At 51.9% G+C, this 23,559-nt stretch overlaps 1 long non-coding RNA gene across 1 annotated transcript; it reads right to left on the bottom strand.

Annotated features, from left to right (window-relative positions):
• Positions 1-1,253: 1,253 nt before the first annotated feature.
• Positions 1,254-23,559, bottom strand: LOC122465871. Its single transcript, XR_006290994.1, has 3 exons — positions 23,164-23,559; positions 16,591-16,592; positions 1,254-1,265 (listed from the first exon to the last, which is right to left on the bottom strand). It is a non-coding gene; the product is annotated as an uncharacterized LOC122465871 (long non-coding RNA).

Genomic DNA, 23,559 nt, shown 5'->3' with positions numbered 1-23,559 from the left:
CTCCAAGGACTATGGGGTTGGTGAGTACCTGTCACTATCTGTATAGACAGGGCAAAGCCTGGAAAGCAGCACTTGTGCTGCCAGAGGCTGGTGGTTTCAGGGAGCTGATCCAGGGCAGCACAGATAAGACTTCCTCACACTGAGGGGCAAGTGGTGGGTGAGGTGCCACACAACCGTCCTTACCCCTGCAGAACATCACACCCCCACACAAACACATGGTGGGCCAGCTCTGGTAATTACTTAGATGGTGTGATGACTGCATCTACACCCACCTCAGAGCCGTAACAAGGCATTTTAGCACACGGGGTGAGCAAGCATATTTGCACCCCCTAGAGGCGATGCGTGCCCCCTGCAATTTTCTGCCTTCCATTTAGCACAGAAGTTTTCAAAGTGTAGGGAGCCGGCAGATTAGAAGCTGGTGGGAACTGCCCAACTTGCTCGAGCCCCTGGCTCTCTGGGCTGTGGGACCCAGGGCTCATGCTGGCTGGCTGCCTGGCAGCCATCCCTGCCTTGATCCCCGAGCTGGGCAAGGCGGGCAGGATGGCTCTGAGCTGTGCCCCTGATGCGCTCTTGCCTTTCCCCTGAAGGAGCCTGGTGCCGGCCGGTGATGCCCCCCCCCGGAGCTGATTCCTGTCTGGCTGCTATTTTTCTGTCCTGAGAGTTTTGCACCCTGGGTGGCTGCCCCACTCACCCCACGCTGGTTACGGCCCTACCCCACCTTCCTTCCACCCAGTTGTTCTGGTGGAATAATTATCTCAGGCACAGTCCCTGCACTCCCCCAAGTGTCCAGGCTGAAATTGTGTCTGGCCGTAATGTGGGCTACATAAGGGGAGGCTTAGTCCCTCCTAAATCCCTGTATGGTGACATAAATATATAGAAGAATGAGGGGGGATTTGATAGCTACTTTCAACTACCTGAAAGGGGGTTCCAAAGAGGATGGATCTAGGCTGTTCTCAGTGGTACCAGATGACAGAACAAGGAGTAATGGTCTCAAGTTGCAGTAGGGGAGGTATAGTTTGGATATTAGGAAAAACTTTTTCCACTAGGAGTGTGGTGAAGAACTGGAATGGGTTACCTAGGGATATGGCGGAATCTCCTTCCTTAGAGGTTTTTAAGGTCAGGCTTGACAAAGCCTTGGCTGGGATGATTTAGTTGGGGATTGGTCCTGCTTTGAGCAGGGGGTTGGACTAGATGACCTCCTGAGGTCCCCTCCAACCCTGATAGTCTATGATTCTATGATAATGTCAAGAAACTCTAGTGTTGGGCTGTACAATGTACCTCTTCTTAATAAAAATCTCAAATCATACTCTAATATATTCTAATGAAGCCAACTTTGAGACTCCATAGTTAAAAATCAAGGGTGAGGTTTTTCAAATGCACTCTGTATTAGCTTAACTCTGCTCCCACTGAAGTCAGCTTTCTCATTAACATCAATGGGAACAGAGTTAGGTCGACAGCCCTACTAAAAATCCCATCCCAAATGTTTAAACCAGCCCTACAGACAGACCTGGTTGTGTTGTTTATTCTACAGAACTGAGCTCCCCTTTCCTGCTCATGAATGAGCTGCAGTTTTTGCACGTATGTTTGGTCATGCAAACTTGTTCAACGGATAAATTTCTGCAAACAAATCTTCACCCAGCAATTGTTAATGAAATGGTCACAATGAGTATTAATTTTGTTCGGCATGACTGGCCAGGTAAGATTCACAGGAGTATTTCTGTCCCTCTGGTTGGGCCAATGACCGACTCTTCATAAATGAGAAGAGTCCCTTTTTCTATCTCCAAATTATCCATGATAATTTGTAACTGTTCAGAAACCTACTGCATGACTAACAAAAAGGTTTTCAAAGTGATTTGGAGCGAACTTACTGTGATTTACTGCTCAGGACATCCAGAATGGTGAGCCACTGTGTCATCCCTTTGCCTCAGCAACAGTGAGCCATGTGTCAGCTCCCTGGCACACCAGTCTGCCCTCCTCAATGGCAATCTCCTTGAGACTCTGCCAGTCTTAACCTTGCTTTGCAAAAAACAATCAGTGAATTCCAAGTTCCCCAGAGATGTCTCTCTGTAGTGTCCAGTCCCTCTCACTGGACTCTCACAGAAATTAAATTTGTTTCTTCCAAAGAGACACAGTACACAATAACCTGTCAGTTAGCTAAAATCGCACACTTTACTTCAGTATAACAGCATCAGGATGGTTATAAGTAAAACTAAGAATAAGTTTATTAAATGAAGATGATATATCAAATGATAGATCTAGATATATATAGTCATACTAAGCAAAAGGAGAGGCCGGTATGGTTACAAACAAAACAAAAATAAAGTTTTCCAGGGTCTAAAGCTTAACAGATTACCATCTTGCTTTCAGGCAAATTCTCACCTATAGTCAGTTTCCACCCACATGGTTGTAGGATCTGCCTTTCACAGATCCCAAGAGCTCTGGCCTCTTTTTGTCCCTTAAGTGATGGATCACTAAAATGTCTTTTTGTTCCCTGTAACGGTGTGCACTCACCTCTCATGAGCGCCTCCTGTTGGCTGGGTGCAAACCTGCACTCTCTCTCACTCTGCTCCCAGTGCCCCCTGTCAGCTGTTAACTTCATCAGGTGGGACTTCAGTGACCCAGCCCTCTGGCCAAGTCACACACACTCAATATGCACAAACAAAGAAACAAACCCCTTCCAGGGTAACAAAAGTCCAACAGCAGCTGTCACTGTGCCCTGGTTGGTATCTGCAGCCCTATTTCTGGACTCAATTCTCAGCCTCTTCTGGGATAGCTTTAAGTCCATGTCTGCCCTGGTATAGAACAGTGCCCCCAGGGCTTTCCCCCTAGAGATGCTTCAAGTCTGCCTTCACCTGGGCCTTTAAACAAAGTCTTATCTCCTGCTTAGGGCTTAGGCCACCCTGTCAGTGGCAGGACAGGGTCTCTCCCAGGCCTTCTCACCTGGAGTCTCACAGCCTCACCCTTCTGGTCCCAGCCTGCAACTGAACTGCTCAAGCCCTGCAGCTCCTTTTAACTGAGTCTGCTGAGCTCTGATTGGTTCCTTCCTAGGCAGGCCTGGAGGACCCACCTTTACTGATCCTTTTGTGGGATGCGGTGTGGTTGGACTGCAAGGCCTCCAGCAGGGGGCCTCAAAGGGCCTGGTACAACCTGTCACACTCCCCTTATATTACCCAAAGTTCATTGTCTCTGCCACAAGAGCCAGGAAGGCATTCTGACATACAAATTCTGTCCCCCAGGAGCGCTACTAAGTTGTCTCCTCTGCCACTTGTTAGTTTGATGGCTTTGTTTACCTTCAACATAAATGTACTTTTATTGTCCTCTACCTGTAATCAAGACAGATAAATCCACATTCCTTTGTCTAGGCTTTGTCATGGTGTACGCACTGCCTCCCAAACACATTTTAAGAACATATTTCCAGCACACACACATAACTCTTTGTACATAACCCATACATACATCACACAATGATTTTCGAGACCAGCGTGTCACCACTTTACATATGATACCTTACATGACACCTTTTAGATACTTATGACAAAAGTATGTTGGGGACACTGAGTGTATTAGGCCTGGTATGAGTTACAGTATGGTGGGCCCTCTGGAAGCTGGCATTGAGGGGCTCTTAAGGTCACATTTACGTCCACAGCAAATACTCACAGTATTTATTCATGACATTTTGCCTTCCCACAATCATCACTGTGCATAAAAACTCACTCACCCAAATGTTTCCGTTTGGAAGGTTGATTCACAAGCATATTGATTATTTTTTTGCTATATTTGCTCTAATCTAATCTGGAATCCAGGTGAAAGCAATCATTTGCATGCAGTAGGTTAGAGTTAAATAGAATATTAATGATTATCATCAATAGGAGATTACAGTCTATATAAACCTAAGAAAATGACTACTTTTAATTCTTGATATTTTGACAAGTTACTGTTGTGCAATACCACTGCCTTCAATGAGGTTCTACAAATGTAACCTGGGACAAAAAACTAGCTCAGGATATTTCTATATTCTTTAATTTCCATATCAAGAATATTTTTTCTGGGTTTCATTCTTTTAGATTTGGTTTAAAGATTCTTGATATTTGGTTTTCTGGACAGAAATAAAATTACATTTCATCTTTGTCTTCATAAACTAAGGTTTTTTGCTGATTTAATTCTGACAGCTTACTGTTTTTGATGCATCTATTTCAATATATATGAAAACACTTTTTTTTCTCACTCTAGGTTCTCTACATCACTTGAAAAAAAATTTCCTTTGCAGATTCAAATTTTCCCACATGCAATTCTTAACATATTTTTAAGTTTCAAGGGACTGCATCAGAAGTGGTAAAAAAAATCTGCACCATTTATTATGGAATAGAATGATCTATACTTTAGTGGAATATTTAATATTACAATTTTTTAAAATAGTGCACATTATTAAATGCCATGCACGCTCTATGACCATTGTTCATTACTGTTATTTTTCATATTATAACTGTTCAAAATACTGTCCTCTCCCAATCTCTGTAGAAGCTATGTGCCAGATTATCAACTGGTGTAAATAAGCACGTCTCTAATGGTGCCAGTGAGTCTACATGGATTCAAACCTGCTGAGGAGCTGACTATTTAAAATGCAAATAGTTGGTGGTTCCAATTCAGTAATTCATAAATCCTCAAATGTTACTTAACTAAATGTGGTAGGCTTGCCATGACAGGCTTAAGAGGTGTAAGCAGGTAAGAGTTCCCACCCTGTTTAGGCTATGGACTCTTCAGGGCAGGACGTATATCATACTATGAGTTTGTACAGCACCTAGCTTAGTGGTGCCCCAATCTCAGACACCATAATGCAAATTGTGATGTTTCACTCCATATGTTTTATAAAAATATGTTTATATGTGTGGATCTGATGTAACTGGAATATGCTTTATGCAAAAGGTCTCTTGTAAGATATCATTACAAGGTTTATAATCTACTGAGTGTGGTCATCCTATTTGTATGAATGTATCATTCTTGTATCTGAAACTAGGAATATGAAATATAACTCAGGTCCTATTGTAATTATGCAAAGTGTGGGCCATTAATGGTGGTTTGGAATCTTGATGGCTCCCATTAACTAGAATAATTGGTTGTAAATTGCTCTATTTACTTGTAAGCCTTCCTGTATACCTGTGTGCCAGTGAGTGGGTAATGAAATCTCGCAGGACATGTGAACATGTCACCTGATACTGGAATCCATCTTTAACCTTGTGCTTTTCCATTTAGAAGGAGGGGTGGGAACCCAGAGAAAGACAAAGGATTCCTGCCTTGTGCCAAAGACATATAAGGGGAAAGAACAGAACAAAGAGGGCTGCCAGTCATGAGAAATCCCCTAGTTATCACCTGAGCTGTAACTAACAAGAACTGTACCAGGGGAAAGGATAGGGCCCAAACGAGGAAGAAGTCTAGTATGTGAAAAAGCTTATTGGAACATCTCTGAGGGTGAGATTTACCTGTATTCAGTTCTTAATGTATTAGGCTTAGACTTGCGTGTTTTGTTTTATTTTGCTTGGTAACTTACTTTGTTCTGTCTGTTATTACTTGAAACCACTTAAATCCTACTTTTTATACTTAATAAAATCACTTTTGTTTATTAATTAACCCAGAGTAATTGATTAATACTTGGGGGAGCAAACAGCTGTACATATCTCTCTATCAGTGTTATAGAGGGTGGACAATTTATGAGTTTACCCTGTATAAGCTTTGTGACAAAGTTCCTGCTCTACCTTGGTGGGTCTTCCGCTTATTGACGGATTTGCTTGCCTTGGAGCTTCACGGCAGCCCTCAGCTTGGCCGTTTTTTTGAATTCACAGTCCAGGTCGACTCCTCCTGTGTCTGACCAGGAGTTGGGAGGATTTGGGGGGAACACGGGCCCACCCCCTATTCCGAGTTCCAGCCCAGGGCCCTGTGGAATGCAGCTGTCTGGAGTGCCTCCTGGAACAGCTGTGCCACAGCTACAACTCCCTGGGCTACTTCCCCATGGCCTCCTCCCAACACCTTCTTTATCCTCACCATAGGACCTTCCTCCTGGTGTTTGATAATGCTTGTACACCTCAGCCCTCCAACAGTCCACGTTCTCACTCTCAGCTCCTAGTGCCTCTTGCTCCCAGCTCCTCACACGCACACCACAAACTGAAGTGAGCTCTTTTTTAAACCCGGGTGCCCTGATTAGCCTGCCATAATTGATTCTAGCAGCTTCTTCATTGGCTACAGGTGTTCTAATCAGCCTGTCTTAATTGTCTCTAGAAGGTTCCTCATTGTTCTGGAACCTTCCCTGTTACGGGAGACGGAATCGTTTCTTCGCTCGCTCCTGAGCTATCTGCTTTCTTTTCCTTCCTACAGCCCCCCGGCCCGGATTTTTCACACTTTTCCTTTCGCTTAGTTCCCCCCCCCGCGATTGGGCCGGACGCTTTGTTTTTTGGTTTTGTTTTTTCTCGTTTTCTGAGCTGCGTCAGTGGGCTGGCCGGTCACCAGCACCCCCCCACTGCCTGCTTCTGGACTTTGCTTTTTGCTTAATTGAAACCCCCGGAGGAGGGGGGGAGGACTGCCGACCCGCTACCCGGAGGAGGGGAGTGGAAGCCCCAGACCCCAGCCATTTTGCTGTTATTTCTAAACATGTACGAGCTAGGAAGATTCTTCTTATCTCTGCAACATTCTTGGCCTGCTGAAAGCCTCATTACAAAGCCAGAAGAGAAGATAGCCAACAGGAAAAATCACCCAGGGAAGCTACAAACCATCGTAGAGGGGGCCGTAAGACTGAGTAACTTTGAATTGTACTCTCGTGTGGGGGGAGTTTGACTGTGTTTTAATTGCGTTTGTGGGGGCACAGGGGGTGTGGCACGGAGCTGCCCCCCGATCCATCGGTGCCCCCCCAACACTATTACGACAGTCACGGCCCCCCCCGCCGTCCGTCCCTGCTGGCAACTTGCCATCTGCCTTTGGATTCAGCTGTTTGCTTTGAATTTTGCCGCTCGGACCAAACACAACAGCCGAACAAACGAGACTCTTTGGACAAACGTGCGTGGGTCCACGTCCCTCCCCCCCCCCCCCGGACTGTTTACCCACAGATTGCCTCTATTACCGGACCCCAACTCCTGTTTTCCTCCCCCATCCAGTCCGACCCATGTGGCACCCCCCGACCCCCCGCCTGCAGCCCAGCAGGGAGGAGTGGTTAATCTGCTTCCCCCTCCCCCCTTCTCCTTCTGGTGTCTCCCCGTCTCTCCCTGCTCACAATGGCGGGGAATGAGAGGGGTGAGGCCCCTCTAACAACCTCAGTTGCCCCGCCCCCACCTACCCCCTGCCCAACCCTGCAGCCCTCCCCCCCACCACTGCTATCAAAACATCTGCCACCGCCACTGCTGGGGCATCGACAGCAGGAGGCACCCAGGCGATTACTGCCGCTGTAACGTCCACCGCCCCCCCCAGATTCTAGGAAACCCCCCCCAGTTGGCCGGAAAGGCCAGGGTGTGGAGAAAGGAAAGGGCCCCGCTAAAACCACCAGGCCCTCCATGGCAGGGGGCTGCCCCCACTGCTGTGGCCTCGTCATCGACCATGACGTCCCTCCCCGCTGTTCCCTCCACCAGCTCTGTGAGCGTCCCTCCCCCAGCCCCCAGGATGTATGCCCGGGTGGTGGCACCCCCCCCCCCACCTGCCACCTCGTCATCTCGCCCACCCCCCGCCTCCGCTACCATCAATAGCGGCCGGGGCTCCTTTCCCACCATGACCAGGAAGCACGGTGTCCGTTGCCTCCTGGTGCCCACCTCACCCCACGTGGAGACATACGTGCAGGCGTTGGCGAGGGTAGTAGGACCCACGGCTATTGTGGCGGCCTCCAAAATGTACAGGAAGGTCGTCTTTTTCTTAGCATCGGAGGCTGCTGCCCAGGAGGCGGTGGAGAAGGGCCTGGCGGTGGGGGGGGTGTTTGTCCCCCTGGAGCCGCTAGAGGACCTGGGCGTTCGCCTAGTCCTCACCTCCGTCCCTCCCTTTCTACCCAATGCCGCCCTGTTACCTGCTCTCTCCACCCGGGGGAAACTTGTTTCTGTTATCAGCCCTCTCCCGTTGGGCTGCAAGGACCCCACCCTCCGTCACGTCCTCTCGTTCCGCCGGCAAGTGCAGCTTCTACCGCCGGTGGGGGTGCGTGACGGGGAGGTGCTCGAGGGGTCCTTCCTAGTCCCCTATCAGGGAGCCCGCTGTCCGGTCTTTTACTCCACGGGAGAAGCCCGGTGCTACCTCTGCCGCTCAGCGGGGCATGTCCGAAGAGACTGCCCTTTGACCCAGCGGGGAGGGGCACCCGAGACCCCCAAGACCTGGCAGGACGTCGGCTCCGTCGTTGCCGACTCCCCTGGCCGCCCGGCACCTGAAACCACCTCTCCTCCTGCCCGATCCACCGCTGCTCCTGTCCGGGCCCAAGAGACACCTCCCCTACAACGCCCAGACGAGCAAGGGAGTCCCACCCTTGCTATCAACAATCCAGCAGAGCCTATGGAGGAGGGTGCAGCAAAGATATTACCGGGTATAGGAGAGGGCCCGCCCCAAGGAGAACCCCCCGCCCCCCATGCTGCCTCACCGTTACCCCCCCGAACCCCTGAACCATCATCTCTGCCCCCCGACACGACCCCTGCTAACCAACCCCCAGACGACGCTATGGAGGGCTGGACCCTAGTCCAGGGGAAGCGAGGCAAGCGGAAGGCTTGAGCTCCGCTGCACCCATCTGATGCGCAGGCCCCCCAGAAGACCAGGAAGGGAGGCACGGATACTGAGCCTTCCGCTATGCCCATGAGTCAGATCCATCCGCCGGTGTCGGGAGGGGAAGATAGAATGGCATTGGAAGGTAGAATCTCCCCTCCACGGGAGACTCTCCCCTCCGAGACCCCTGAGGAAGCCCCTTCTACCCGGATACTACCTGAACCCCCCGCGAACCCCGAAGTGACCGTTGAGGCGGGCCCCAGAGGAGAGGCCCTCGGGGTAGCAGAAGACCACCTCTCCTCCATGTATGAGGAGATCGAGGCCCTACGTTTGACCCCGGTCACCCAGGGAGAGGATGATCTACTGCCGGCTGGCCTCGATCTGGGCAACCTCACCCCAGTCCCCCTTTCCCCATGCTCCCTCCCCCTAACTGCCTTCCCGGACAGGCACCCTACAGAAGGTGGTCCACCACCTGATGCCATGGCCGCCAAATCCACCACAGAGCCTGCACCTACCATCACTGGGAGCCCCCTCCCCCACCCCTCAACCCTCGAATCTGCTCAGGAGGCACCACTTTTCAGCTGCTTGCCTCCTGAAGCCCAGAGCCTTGCCTCTGACCCCACCCCCACCCCTGTCCCTGCCTAATCCACCTCCTCCTGCAATGCTATTACCGCCCCTGGGGTTATTTCTTTCCCTTTTTTTGCGGATCCCCCCCAAGGAGCAGCCTTTGCATTTTCCTGCCGCGACCCATTAGGAGCTGCAATTTTCCCTCCGCCATCCCCTTCTACCCCAAGGCCTGAGGTGAACTTTAGCCTGTCAGACACCCCGTTGGTGGTCTGCACCCTGCCTGCCCGCCTTAGCGGACCACGAGGCTGCTCCAAGAGCCCCACTAGGGAATAACCGGGATATCGCAACCCCACCTCCCCATGAGCTGCAAAAAGCGTTATGGGAGTTTTTAGAAGACATCCGTGGCTCCCGCAACAGGGTACAGCCAGCTCTCCATCTATGGGGGGACTTTGATCAAATCCTCCAGGCTACAAGGGCCCTTATAAAGGAGGGTAGAGGGAAAGGAAGGCACAGTGCCGCAGCCTACAGGCGGACCCGCAGCTTCCGTGATGATTTACTCACTTACTGGATGGGTCACGGATTGTTGCGCGACCCGCTGGGGGCCGCGAACACCCCCGCCAACAAGGAACCCCCAGCCCCCCAACCCCCCAGCCCTCCGCATGACGCCTCTCATTATCTCAACTTTGAACACCATGGGCTGTAGGATGGCTCTCCGCAGGTCCCAGGTGCTCTCTTACCTTTGGGAAGGGGGTACTCTGTGGTTTTCCTGCAGGAGACCCATACGGATCCGACCGCCAAGGACAGCTGGCGGCTGGAGTGGGGGGACGGGGTCTACTTTAGCCACTTCACGATTCGACAAGCTGGAGTGGTGACCCTGTTCTCCCCCAACCTACAGCCCGAGGTGCTAGGGATCACTGAGGCCGTGCTGGGCCACCTGCTGCATCTCCGAGTCCTTATGGAGGGGCTCGTGGTCAACCTCATTAACATCTATGCCCCGACAACGAGCCCGAAGCGGCCGCAATTCTATCAGCGGGTGTCCAACTTCCTCGGCACCCTAGATTCTCATGAGTGCCTAGTCCTGGGAGGGGATTTTAACACCACCCTCGAGGAACAGGACCACTCAGAGGCCGAACTGAGCCCATCCGCCGTGAACATTCTCCGAGAAATAGTCGAACATCACTCCCTAGTAGTCGTCTGGCGTGACCACCACCCAGATGACACTTCCACATTCACCTTTGTCCGGGTGGAGACCCATCAGTTACACCGCTCTCGGTTGGACCATATTTATCCCGTTTCCATCTTTCACAAGCCCACTCCTCCAACATTCGGCCAGCCCATTTTCCGACCATCATCTAGCCACCATAACAGACTCCCTCCGTGCAGAGAGGCCGGGGCCAGCCTATTGGCACTTTAACAACAGCCTGTTGGAGGATGAGGGCTTCGTGACGTCCTTCCGGGAGTTTTGGCTTGCCTGGCGAGAGCAGCGGCATGCCTTTCCCTCGGCGCGGCGATGGTGGGATCTAGGGAAGGTGCGCGCCAAGCTCTTCTGCCGTGACTACACCCGGGGCACCAGCTGACGGAGGAACGCAGCGATAGAGCAGTTGGAACGGGAGGTCTTAGAGATGAAGAGGAGTCTGGCCGCCAGCCCCGAGGACCCATTCCTCTGCAGAGCGTGCCAGGAGAAGCGGGAGGAGCTGCAGACCCTCGAGGACCATCGGGCCCGAGGTGCCTTTGTTCGATCCTGCATCTGCCTCCTTCGGGAGATGGATCGCAACTCCCGTTTCTTCTACGCCCTGGAGAAAACGAGGGGGGCCAAGAAACACGTCACCTGCCTTCTAGCAGAAGACGGCACCCCCCTCACGGATCCGGTGAAGATGTGTGGGAGGGTCCGTGACTTCTACACAAGCCTTTTCTCCCCGGATCCGACCGATCCTGGCGCTTGCAGGGTGCTCTGGGAGGAACTCCCCACGGTCAGCGTGGGGGACCGAAACCGACTAAAGCTGCTTCTCACCCTGGCCGAGTTCTCGGAAGCCCTCCATCCACCAATAAATCTCCTAGCATGGACGGGCTGACCGTGGAGTTCTACCGCGCGTTCTGGAACATCCTTGGCCCAGACCTAGCCACTGTCTGGGCCGAGTCTTTGCAGGGCGGGGTCCTCCCTCTTTCGTGCAGGCGAGCGGTGCTCACCTTGTTGCCAAAGAAGGGAGACCTCCGCGATTTATGAAATTGGCATCCCGTCTCGCTCCTTAGCACGGACTACAAAATCGTAGTGAAAGCAATCTCACTGCGGCTAGGGTCCATGATGGCGGAAGTGATCCACCCAGACCAAACCTACACTGTCCCGGGCCGCAGCATTTTTGACAACTTATTTCTAGTCCGAGACCTTTTGGAACTCGGGCGTAGAGATGGTCTGTCATTCGCCTTCCTGTCTCTTGATCAGGAGAAGGCGTTCGATAGAGTGGACCATGGGTACCTCCTGGGCACTCTGCAGGCATTTGGATTCCGACCTCGGTTTGTGAGTTTTCTCCGGGTGCTGTACGTCTCCGCAGAGTGTTTGGTTAGGCTCAACTGGACCCTGACCGAACCGGTCAGCTTCGGGCGAGGAGTACGGCAGGGGTGCCCCCTCTCGGGCCAGCTGTACACTCTGGCAATCGAGCCCTTTCTCTGCCTCCTCCAAAGGGAGGTTGACAGGGTTGGTGCTGCGGGAGCCGGAGCTGCGGCTGGTCCTGTCGGCGTACGCCGATGACGTGCTCCTCGTGGTCCAGGACCCGAGCGACTTGGCGCGGGTGGAGGCTTGCCAGGCCATCTATTCGGCAGCCTCCTCCGTCCGAGTCAACTGGGTCAAGAGCTCTGGCTTGGCGGTGGGGGACTGGTGGCAGGTGAGCTCCCTCCCACCCGCGCTTCAGACCATCTGGTGGAGCACAGGTCCACTTCTCTACCTAGGTGTTTACCTTTCTGCCACGCACCCTTCTCCGCCGGAGAACTGGCAAAATTTAGAAGGCGGGGTGATAGAGCGGCTCCGGAAATGGACGAGGCTACTCCGATGTCTCTCCCTCCGAGGGAGAACACTGGTGCTTAACCAACTAGTCCTGTCCACGCTCTGGTACCAGCTCAACACCCTGGTCCCGGCTCCGGGTTTCCTGACCAACCCCTGGACATCGATTCTAGAGTTCTTTTGGTCAGGAATGCACTGGGCCCCTGTTGGGCTTCTTCATCTACCCCTGAAGGAAGGAGGGCAGGGCCTGAAGTGTCTGCCCACTCAGGTCCGTGTCTTCCGCCTCCAGGCCCTATAGAGGCTCCTTTATAGTGCAAGTAGTTCGATGTGGAGCATATTGGCGCACATCTTCCTGTGCCGCTTCCAAGGGCTCCGATATGACTGGCAGCTCTTTTATCTCTGTCCGAGAGGTTTTCTGCAAGACCTCTCCAGGCTGCCGGTCTTCTACCAGGACCTCCTCCGGACCTGGAAACTGTTTCAATGACCAGGTCCGTGGCGGTCACCATGGGAGCAGATCTCCTCGTGGAGCCCCTGCTACACAACCCAAAGCTCGGTGTGCAGGTGGTGGAGTCCCGCCCGGTGCACCAGAGTTTGGTCCTGGCGGAAGTCACGAGAGTCGGAGACCTCCTGGACTGCGACCGGGGAGACTGGCTGGATCCCCTGATGCTGGCTCGTCGCATGGGGCTCTCCAGACCTCATACCCCCCAGAGCGTAATTCTTTTCTGCTTCAAAAAAAAAAAAATCATTCTCCTGTAGCCCTCTGGTCTGGAGGGAGAAGGAGGGAGAGGGCTGCTGCTCCTGCTGCTGGTACTGCTGCTGCTAGGCTCTGGGCTCTCCCTGCTGCTCCAGCTGGTCCCCTGACTGGGCCAGACACCACCACCCCGCTTCCTTCCGGGGGGGGGTACTCTGTGGTTTTCCTGCAGGAGACCCATACGGATCCGGCCGCCGAAGAAAGCTGGCGGCTGGAATGGGGAGACAGTGCCCGGCCGCCTTGGACGTCCTCCGGGAGATAGTCAAACACCACTCCCTGGTGGACGTCTGGCGTGACCACCACCCGGATGATATTTCCACATTCACCTTTGTCCAGGTGGAGGCCCATCATTCGTGCTACTCCTGGTTGGACCGCATTTATTTATCACGCTTCCACCTTTCACGAGCCCACTCATCCAGCATCCGGACGGCCCTATTTTCTGACCATCATTTAGCCACCGTGACGGCCTCCCTCTGCGCAGAGAGGCAGGGCCGGCCTATTGGCATTTCAACAACAGCTTGTTGGAGGATGTGCGCTTTGTGACATCCTTCCGGGAGTTCTGGCTGGCCTGGCGAGGGCAGCAGCATGCCTTTCCCTCGGCGCGGCGGTGGTGGGACCTGGGGAAGGTGCGTGCCCGGCTCTTCTGCCGTGACTACACCCGGGGCGCCAGCCGACGGAGGGATGTGGCGATAGAGCAGTTGGAACGGAAGGTCTTAGAGCTGGAGAGGCATCTAGACACCAGCCCCGAGGATCCACCCCTCTGCAGAGCATGCCGGGAGAAGTGGGAGGAGCTCCAGGCCCTGGAGGACCATCGGGCCCGGAGTGCCTTTGTTCGATCCCGCATCCGTCTCCTTCGGGAGATGGATCGTGGCTCCAGCTTCTTCTATGCCCTGGAGAAAAGGAGGGGGGCCAAGAAACACATCACCTGCCTTCTGGCAGAAGATGGCAACCCCCTCATGGATCTGGTGGAGATGTGCAGGAGGGCGAGAGCCTTCTACAAAAGCCTTTCTCCCCGGATCCGACCGATCCTAACGCTTGCAGAGTGCTCTGGGAGGAGCTCCCTACCATCAGCACAGGCGACCAAGACTGGCTAGAGCTGCCTCTCACTCTGGCCAAGTTCTCGGAAGCCCTCCACTGCATGCCCACCAATAAATCTCCGGGCATGGACGGGCTGACCGTGGAGTTCTACTGCGTGTTCTGGGATGTCCTCAGCCGAGACCTAGTCACCATCTGGGCCAAGTCTTTGCAGAGCGGGGTCCTCCCTCTTTCGTGCAGGCGAGCCATGCTCGCCTTATTGCCGAAGAAGGGGGACCTCCGCGACTTACGAAATTGGCGTCCTGTCTCGCTTCTCAGCACGGACTACAAAGTCGTGGCAAAAGCAATCTCTCTGTGGCTAGGGTCCATGCTGGCGGACATGGTCCACCCAGACCAGACCTACACCGTCCCAGGCCACAGCATCGTTGACAACCTATATCTTGTCCGGGACCTTTTGGAACTCGGGTGTAGGGATGGTCTGTCGTTCACCCTCCTGTCCTTGGATCAGGAGAAGGCGTTCAACAGGGTGGATCACGGGTATCTCCTGAACACTCTGCAAGCGTTTGGCTTTGGACCCCAGTTTGTGTGTTTTCTCCGGGCGCTGTACACCTCCGCGGAGTGTCTGGTTAGGCTCAACTGGACCCTGACCGAACCGGTCAGCTTCAGGGAAGGAGTACGGCAGGGGTGCCCCCTCTTGGGCCAGCTGTACGCTCTGGCGATCGAGCCCTTCCTCTGTCTCCTCCGAAGGAGGTTGACAGGGTTGGTGCTGCGGGAGCCAGAGCTGCGGCTGGTCCTGTCAGCGTACGCCGATGACGTGCTCCTCGTGGTCCAGGACCCGGGCGACTTGGCGCGGGTGGAGGCTTGCCAGGCCATCTATTCGGCAGCCTCCTCCGTCCGAGTCAACTGGGTCAAGAGCTCTGGCTTGGCGGTGGGGGACTGGCGGCAGGTGAGCTCCCTCCCACCAGCGCTCTACCACTGCTCTACCTAGGCGTTTACCTTTCTGGCATACTCCCTTCTCAGCCGGAGAACTTCAAAATTTAGAAGGCGGGGTGATAGAGCGGCTCCGGAAATGGACAGGATTACTCCGGTGCCTCTCCCTTCGAGGGAAAGCGCTGGTGCTTAATCAACTAGTCCTGTCCATGCTCTTGTACCGGCTCAACACCCTGGTTCCGGCCCCGGGTTTCCTGGCCTAATCCAGACATCGATTCTGGAGTTCTTTTGGTCAGGAATGCACTGGGTCCCTGCAGGGGTTCTCCATCTACCCCTGGAGGAGGGAGGGCAGGGCCTGAAATGTCTGCACACTCAGGTCCATGTCTTCTGCCTCCAGGCATTGCAGAGGCTCCTTTACTGTGCAGGTAGTCCGGCGTGGAGCATACTGGCGCACGCCTTCCTGCGCCACTTCTAAGGGCTCCGATACAACCGGCAGCTCCTTTATCTCCATCCGAGAGATCTTCCGCAAGACCTCTCTAGGCTGCCGGTCTTCTACCAAGACCTCCTCCAGACCTGGAAACTGTTTTCAACGACCAGGTCCGTGGCGGTCACCGTGGGAGCAGATCTCCTCGCAGAGCCCCTGCTACACAATCCCCAGCTCCGTGTGCAGGTGGCGGAGTCCCGCTCGGTGTGCCAGAGGTTGGTCCTGGTGGAAGTCACAAGAGTTGGAGACCTCCTAGACTATGACCAGGGAGACTGGCTGGATCCCCGGACGCCCGCTCAGCGCATGGGGCTCTCCAGACCTCGTACTCCCCAGCGCGTACTTCAGGAGGTGAAGGCCGCTTTGCCGCCCACTGTTTGGGTTTCTCTCGACCTGGTCCTGCATGAGGACAAGCCCCACCCACCCTCTACCCCAGGCCCACTGGACCTTTCAATTGGATCCCTGCCCCGTGGACCCAACCGACCCCATCAGCCCTTCACCGTGAGCCAGCTGCACAAGATGCAGCTGGTCTGCTTCCAAACCGCGCCAAGGAAACATCTATACACGCTCTTGCTCCACACCCTTCACACCCTCACCCTTGTGTCCCACCCCAATACAAAATGGTGGGACCTGCTGCCACTTTTGGAGGGTGAGGAGCCCCGATGGGCCAGGCTATATTCCACCTTGGTCCCGAGGCCCGCTGGGGATATCAGTTGGCAGCTCCTTCACAGAGCCGTGAGCACGGGCATGTTCTTGGCGCGGTTCACCTCGATCCCAGACACCTGCCCCTTTTGCAGCGTGAGGGAAACCCTGGCACACGTATATCTGGAGTGTGCCAGGCTGCAGCCCCTATTCCGGCTCCTCACCAATATTTTATTACGTTTTTGGTTGCACTTTTCCCCTCACCTTCTTATTTATGCACTCCCTATCCGTGGCCCCATAAGGTAACATGATCTCCTGGTCAACCTCCTCCTGGCCCTAGCTAAAATGGCCATCTATAAAACCAGAATGAGGAAGTTGGCCGATTGAGTCTCCCATGACTGTGGGGCCTATTTCCGATCCTCGGTCCGTTCACGTATCCGGGCAGAGTTCCTCTGGGCGGCATCCACTGACTCCCTTGACGCCTTCGAGGAGCAGTGGGCGCTGTCCGGGGTTCTCTGCTCGGTGTCCCCATCTGGGTCCCTTCGTTTGACCCTTTGACCACACTCCTGTCCCTATTATTTCATTAGTTGTCCCCCTGGATTTATTTGGTGTCCAGGTCCTGTGGATCCCCCTCTTAGGCTGGAGGGGGATCCTTTAGCAGTGGATGACCTTCGCCCCCCCACTTCCCGGATCCCAATAGGATTACTCTCCTATAGCCAGCTTTATACAGAGTAAAACGGATTTATTTGGAGTTTGGATCCCATTGGAAACTGGGTGTCTGGGTGCTGGAGATAGGTGACCCGCTGAGCAGTTTTTGATTAAAGTCTGCAGCTTTGCGGGCGTGGACCAGACCTGGGTCTGTGTTGCAGCAGGCTGGCGTGTCTGGCTGAACAAGGGAGGGTTCTGGAGTCCCAAGCTGGCAGGGAAAATGGGCTCAGAGGTAGTCTCAGCACATCAGGCGACAGTCCCAAGGGGGTCTCTGTGACCGAACCCATCACACAAATAATTAGTGATACTACTACTCTGGAAAAAAGGATACATGCACTAGATATAGTCCAAACTGAGCTAGCTGAAATGGATGTGATTTTGTAATTTTAAATAACTGATTGGACACTTAGAGTCTGTGTAGGTGCTTAATATCCTAATGGACACATTCCTAGATAATCAGAACGGGGCTGGTAGGTAGGAATCAGGGAGCCTGTTTTGCCCAACATTCACTGACAGTAAATGTTATTGAGCAAACAGTCAGATGGAGAAACCCAGTCAGCTCAGCCTTACATGACAAAGACCTGAACAGTGCCTGAACTGAACACATTCTGTAGGGTCTGCTGATGAGACTGAATTGAAGGGTAACTTCAGTCTCTCATTACACTCTTCAGAAGATTCTGGCAAGTGAAACAGCAGTTAAGCAACACTTTAATAATTCTTGTAAATAGTTTGTGCCAGATTCTCAGCTAAGGCCTAAGTGTACACAGTGTAGGTCAGGGCTGCAGGTCACGCAAAGATGGCATTAAGGTCACTGCTGTGTGCAAGGCCGGTCCCCAGGGATAAGTTAGAGCAGCCTTCTAGCTGTTCTAATTTCTACCAGTTTCTAATTACCAAATGGAGGCCAGAGATCCTTTCCTTCAGCCATGGGCCCTGAGCTGTCACCAAGGTGGCTGAGGGATGGGGGCGCACAGAAGCCTCTGTGTCAGCACTGCATGTCTGGAGGGTTGCCTTTACACTGGGGCTGGATGTGCTGGATCTAAGGCCCGATCCTGCCAGCCATGCAGTGCAAAGCGGTTGCAACACCCCAGTGGAGCTGGCTCTTTATATTTAAATCCATTTCCCTACTTGAGCCCCCTTATATAGTGACTCATCACTGGTGAGTTGCCTATTCACAGATGCCCAACTCACCCTTGAACAGCTAGATAGAAAGCTGTTCCTGGCAGATGTATTACAGAGCTGAAAACTGTAGCTGTCAATTAACTCTCCCTATGCACTATCTGTAGGTTTAAAAAAAAATCCACTGAAAGTAATTGACAGCTAAATTTCTGCTGGCCAGCTCTGCCTTGCCATTTGCCAGTTGCTACTATGCTGTGCTCCTACAAACACTCTCATATCAATTGGCAAGCCTGCAGGGGCTCACTTCCTAACACCAGACTACAGGAGCACAAGAATTCCCCTTCCAGCTCTGCTCTGATTGTGTGAAAGCCCTCACAGTACTGCTGCCAAGCAACAGACAGGAGCCAGTGCTCGCTGCAGGGGCTGGCCAGGCACAAAAACAAACACATGCAAATACGGACATGCATGAAATAAACACAGGCAAAAATGCCAGTAAACTCCTATGGCTGATCTGTAACCTGGCCTCTCTGCTAAAATCCCCTGAGTGATCTCCTCATCCCAAGATGATGGGGGAACGATATCAAAGCTAGAGCAACCAACTCAGGCTATTGAGAATATGAGTCCACCATAGCAAGATCTCCCGTCCATGTATCAAGAATAGAGCTGCATGGAGAATGGAAATGCCATTTCACAGAGGATTTTGAGATTTGAAATTTTGTTTTCATTCTGATTTGCAGCAAAGCACAAAAACTTTGAAGTTTTCTATGAAAGAAAAACAATTAAAAATTGCTTTGGCTTGATCAAAATGTTTTGTTTCAATTTCAACTTTTTAAAAATTGCATATTGTAACATGTTTATTTTAAATTTTGAAACAAAAAGCCATGTCAAAAGGAAAAGTCAAAACACTTCATTCCACAAAATGTCAAAATAGGACTTTTCATCATTGTCAGAACTTCCCCCACACCCAAATGTTGGTGAAATTGACACAATTTCAAAAAGTGTTTTGATTACAACTGGACTGCTTTTTTTATAGAAAACTGTCCTGTTTAAGTTTTTCCAGACAGTTCTAAAGAGAAGCAACATTTTGTATAGACTGTTGGATCTGGCAAATAGGATGATGCCCTGAAACCCAAGAGACGAGGGATCAAATAGAACATTACGGACTACGCAGTGTAATTGTTTCTCCAGATCTACAAAAAACTCCTAGGAACACATGTTAGAGGCTATGACCACCACTGTAAAATTTGAGACTTTCTGCTGACTGATTGGTCAATTTCTCCCTCCTGAGCAGAAGCTCTATGGAGACAACTAGAGAGCAAGATATCAGGTGGATGAGACAGGGATCTGCTCAGCCAGGCTTCCAAACATGGGTAAGTTGGAAACTGATGGTGAAAGTCAACAGCGACTCCAGAAGGCACTGGGTACATTCTCACAGTGCTATGCAAGGCTCCCCAGGACTGGGAGGTGTAGGAGGCGCAGCAGCTCCTGGTAACACTTGTGTGGTGTTGCAGCACCATTTGGGTGTAGACACAAGATCTGGTCCAAGAATGGCAGGGACCTGCACTGGTCCTGGCAATGCCTAAATCTTCTAGGGCAGACAAAATGCTCATGTGCAGAGATGCTGCACTCATTCTAAACGAACTATAGATGTTAGTATTTTTCAGTGTATAAAATAGCCTGTATTTTGTAAATTAAATGCCATGAAAGTTGCATACAAATATTTAAACAAAAAAAAGACTTAAGACTTTGTGCACAGCACCTTGTAAAACAGAAACCTTTGCCTGCATAAGATCAAAGGCCCCTGTAGCTCAAAAAAACAAAGTAATCAGAATTTAGGCACATTTGAAAATGTAATACCTATTTTCAAAAGCAAGTCAGGCACTTAGGACATAGTAACTTTCAGTGAGACTGTGACTCCCAGGCCACTTTGAGGATGGAACTTAGAAGCTTTGGAAAGTTTTACCCCAGGAGCATAAGAGGCTTCCATAAAGCAGTCAGTGAAGAGGTTACAGGACATGGTACTGGAATGGCCAGCTGCAATGGCATATCCATTGCAACAGCATTTTCAGTCTACATTAGCACTTGTGACAGACCCAGACCAGTTGGGTGTAGGTTTCAGAGTAGCAGCCGTGTTAGTCTGTATTCGCAAAAAGAAAAGGAGTACTTGTGGCACCTTAGAGACTAACAAATTTATTTGTGCATAAGCTTTCATGAGCTACAGCTCTAAAAAAGGCAAATATACTGGCCACCGGATGAATAGTTTTCTGTTCCCTGAGTGACCAGAGCAGGAGCTGTCCTAGAGCAATCAGGAACCTGCTAGAACCAATTAAGGCAGGCAAGCTAATTAAGACACCTGGAGCCAATTAAGAACTTACTAGAATCAATTATGGCAGGCAGGCTAATCAGGACACTGGTTTAAAAAGGACCTCCCATCAGTTAGTGAGGGGCATGGAAGGAGTGAGAAGGCATGCTGCTGGAGGACTAAGGAGTACAAGCATTATCAGGTTTCAAAAGGAAGGTCCTGTGGTGAGGATAAAGAAGAAGGTGCTGGGGGGAGGTCATGGGCAAGTAGCCTAGGGAGTTGTAGCTGTAGCTGTCACGCAGCTGTTACAGGAGATGTAGATAGGCTGAACCTGGTGTAGAGGGTGGGCCCGGGTTCCCCCCAACTCCTGATCGGACACAGGAGGAGTTGACCAAGTCTGTGAGACACACCAGAGGGGAAGGTCTAATTTGGAAAGGGATCTGGCCTGTCCCTGACCCACTAGGTGGGACACAGAGACTGCAGAGATTGTTCTCCCTTTCCCCCATGTTGGCCAGTGATGAGGTTAACTGAGTGAACAGCAGGTTTGTGCCACTAACAAAAAGGGCCACACTGAGGGCTGCTGTGAACAACTGAGGTGAGAAAATCTTCCGGAAAGTGCAGGACCCACCAAGGCAGAGGAGGAACTTTGTCACACACACAATGGTACAGAGGGATCCCAAGGGAGGACACAAGACTGGCAACATCTTGCTCCATCAAGCTCAACTGCAATGATGCTGGTAACACTCATGCAGCGTTGCGGTGCCTTTCGGGTGTGGACACGAGACCCGGACCAAGTATGGCAGGGACCTACACTGGTGCTGGCCATGCCTAAATTTTCTAGGGCAGACAAAACCCTCATGAGAAATACTCTAAGGAGGAACAAGCAAAGATGCATAGAGTCTCTTACAGGTGCCAAGCAAAGTCAGTATCTATTCCCCAACGTGTCTGCAATGACACAGTCACTCCATCCGCTAGGCTTTAATCTTGAGGAAACGGAAAAGGGGAACATGCTCCTGCTCTCCAGGCAAACCTTGGAGGCAAGAATGGCACAGCTGAAAATTAAATCCATAACTGACCAATTTTAAACTCTTTGCAAAGCCAGTAAAGATCAGCCTGATTACCACATAGACAAATGCAGTCTCTCATGCACAAGAGGTATTTTTGTAGCTGCCTCTAGCGAATTCCTAATCAAACCAAATGTTTAACTCGAATTAGATTTGCTTTAGCTAATTGTCTTCATGTGCATATCAGCTCTGCATTTTAATCAAACTGGCCATTCATCAATCATCCAGCTGTCACTAAGGCTCCATTTTAATTCCCTGTTTCTTTAATGTACTGTATAGAAGAAGGTGGTGAGTCAGAGTGAAGTTTCAGCTATTTTAAATTCTCCCTAATATATAACAGAAGTTGGTCCAATAAAAAATGTTACCTCACTCATCTTCCCACCCTAATATACGAGGCTTTTTAGAGGATTGATTAACTGTCGCATTGGGAAGTTATTGTACCTCATCCCTATGTAATGGCAACAACAGCCTAGCACATTGAGAGAGAGGCAAATCCTGTGCCCTGCTCCAAGTCTCAGTACAGAGGAATGGCAGGGCAGGCAGAGGGTGAAAGTTTCCTCCCATGTTGTAGTGCCAGAGCTGAGGCTGTAGCAGTCTCAACACTGGTCCTCTCCCACTACTCCTCCCCTGGCCTGGCGGCAACTACACTATCTTTAGGCTAGGTGACAAACAGGATATCACGAAGCATGGGGGAGACAAGGCCTTGCACTCCTCACTTCCTGTGATTCATCATGATTCTCAGCCATCCAGTAAAACCGAAGGTTTATTAGACGACAGGAACAGTCCAAAACAGAGCTTGCAGGTACAGACAACAGGACCCCCTCAGTCAGGTCCATATTGGGGGGCAGGGAGCTTGGACGCCAGCCCCAGGTCTCCCTCCATTTCCCCAGCCAGCTCCAAACTGAAACCCCCTCCCGCAGTCTCCTCCAGCCCACCCCCTGGCTCTTCCTCCAGCCTTTGTCCAGTTTCCCAGGCAGAAGGTGTCATCTGGCCCCAAACCTCTCCTGGGCTCAGGTTCCATGCTCAGGTATCATCCCTCAAGTGAAGTCACACCCTGATATCCCATCACCAGTGCAGACAGTACCAGTGAAACTCCCACGCAACATCCCCAGGTCAATCCTCCCCACTCCGTCACATCTCTCCCCCATTCAACACTGAACTGAGCAAGGTCACTCTAACCAGTGACCTGGGGAAGTTCAGGCACTCCTTTCCGGGACAACGCATTAGCTATCATGTTGGCACTCCCCTTCACATGGACCACGTCCATATCATAATCCTGCAGGAGCAGGCTCCACCTCAGAAGCTTGGCATTGGCTCCTTTCAGCCAGGTCAGTGTACACAGTGAAGTGTCACCCAAAGAGATATGGCTGGAGTTTCTTAAGGGTCCAAACCATAGCCAGGCATTCCTTCTCTATGGCTGTGTAATTCTGCTCCCAGGGTAACAACTTCTTCCTCAAGTACATAATGGGGTGTCTCTCCCCTTTTTCATCAACCTGCATTAATGTCGCACCCAGCCCCATGTCTGAGGCATCAGTGAACGCTGTAAAGAGCTTGTCAAAGTCTGGGTTTACCAGAACTGGGCCACTGACCAGAGCCTCCTTCAGCGCGCAGAGAGCCCTCTGGCACTGCTCGGTCCAGACCACCTTGTCTGGCTTCCCCTTCTAGCACAGCTCAGTGATGGGGGCAGCTGTGGAGCTAAAGTGTGGCACAAATCTTCAATAGTACCCCGCCGTCCCAATAAAGGACCTGCTTTTTGGTCTGGGCAGCAGGCCAGTCTCTGATCACCTCAACTTCGGCTGGTTCTGGCTTTAGGCGGCCACTCCCCACCTGGTGGCCCAGGTAAGATACTTCAGCCATCCCCACCTTCCATTTCTCAGCTTTTATGGTCAGCCCAGCCTCCTGGAGTCAGTCCAGCACTTGTCTAACCTGGGACACATGGTCCTCCCAGGTCTGGCTAAAGACACAGATGTCATCAATGTACGTCACGGCAAAACTCTCCATCCCCCTCAGTAGCTGATCCACCAGGCGCTGGAAGGTGGCCGTGCCCCCTTGAGGCCGAAAGGCAGGGTCAGGAACTCATAGAGCCCCAGAGGGGTGATAAAGGCAGATTTCAGCCTGGCATCTGCATCCAGTGGTACTTGCCAGTAGCCTTTTGTAAAATCCATGGTGGTAAGGCAGTGAGCTTCTCCCAGCTTGTTTAGGAGCTCGTCATGCCTGGGCATGGGGTAGGCGTCCGATACAGTGATGGCATTGAGCTTC

This window comes from Chelonia mydas, chromosome 5 (genome assembly GCF_015237465.2).
Source record: "Chelonia mydas isolate rCheMyd1 chromosome 5, rCheMyd1.pri.v2, whole genome shotgun sequence".
Lineage (NCBI taxonomy): Eukaryota > Metazoa > Chordata > Testudines > Cheloniidae > Chelonia > Chelonia mydas.
Note: the sequence above shows the minus strand (reverse complement) of the source record. Positions and strands in the feature narration are given on the sequence as shown.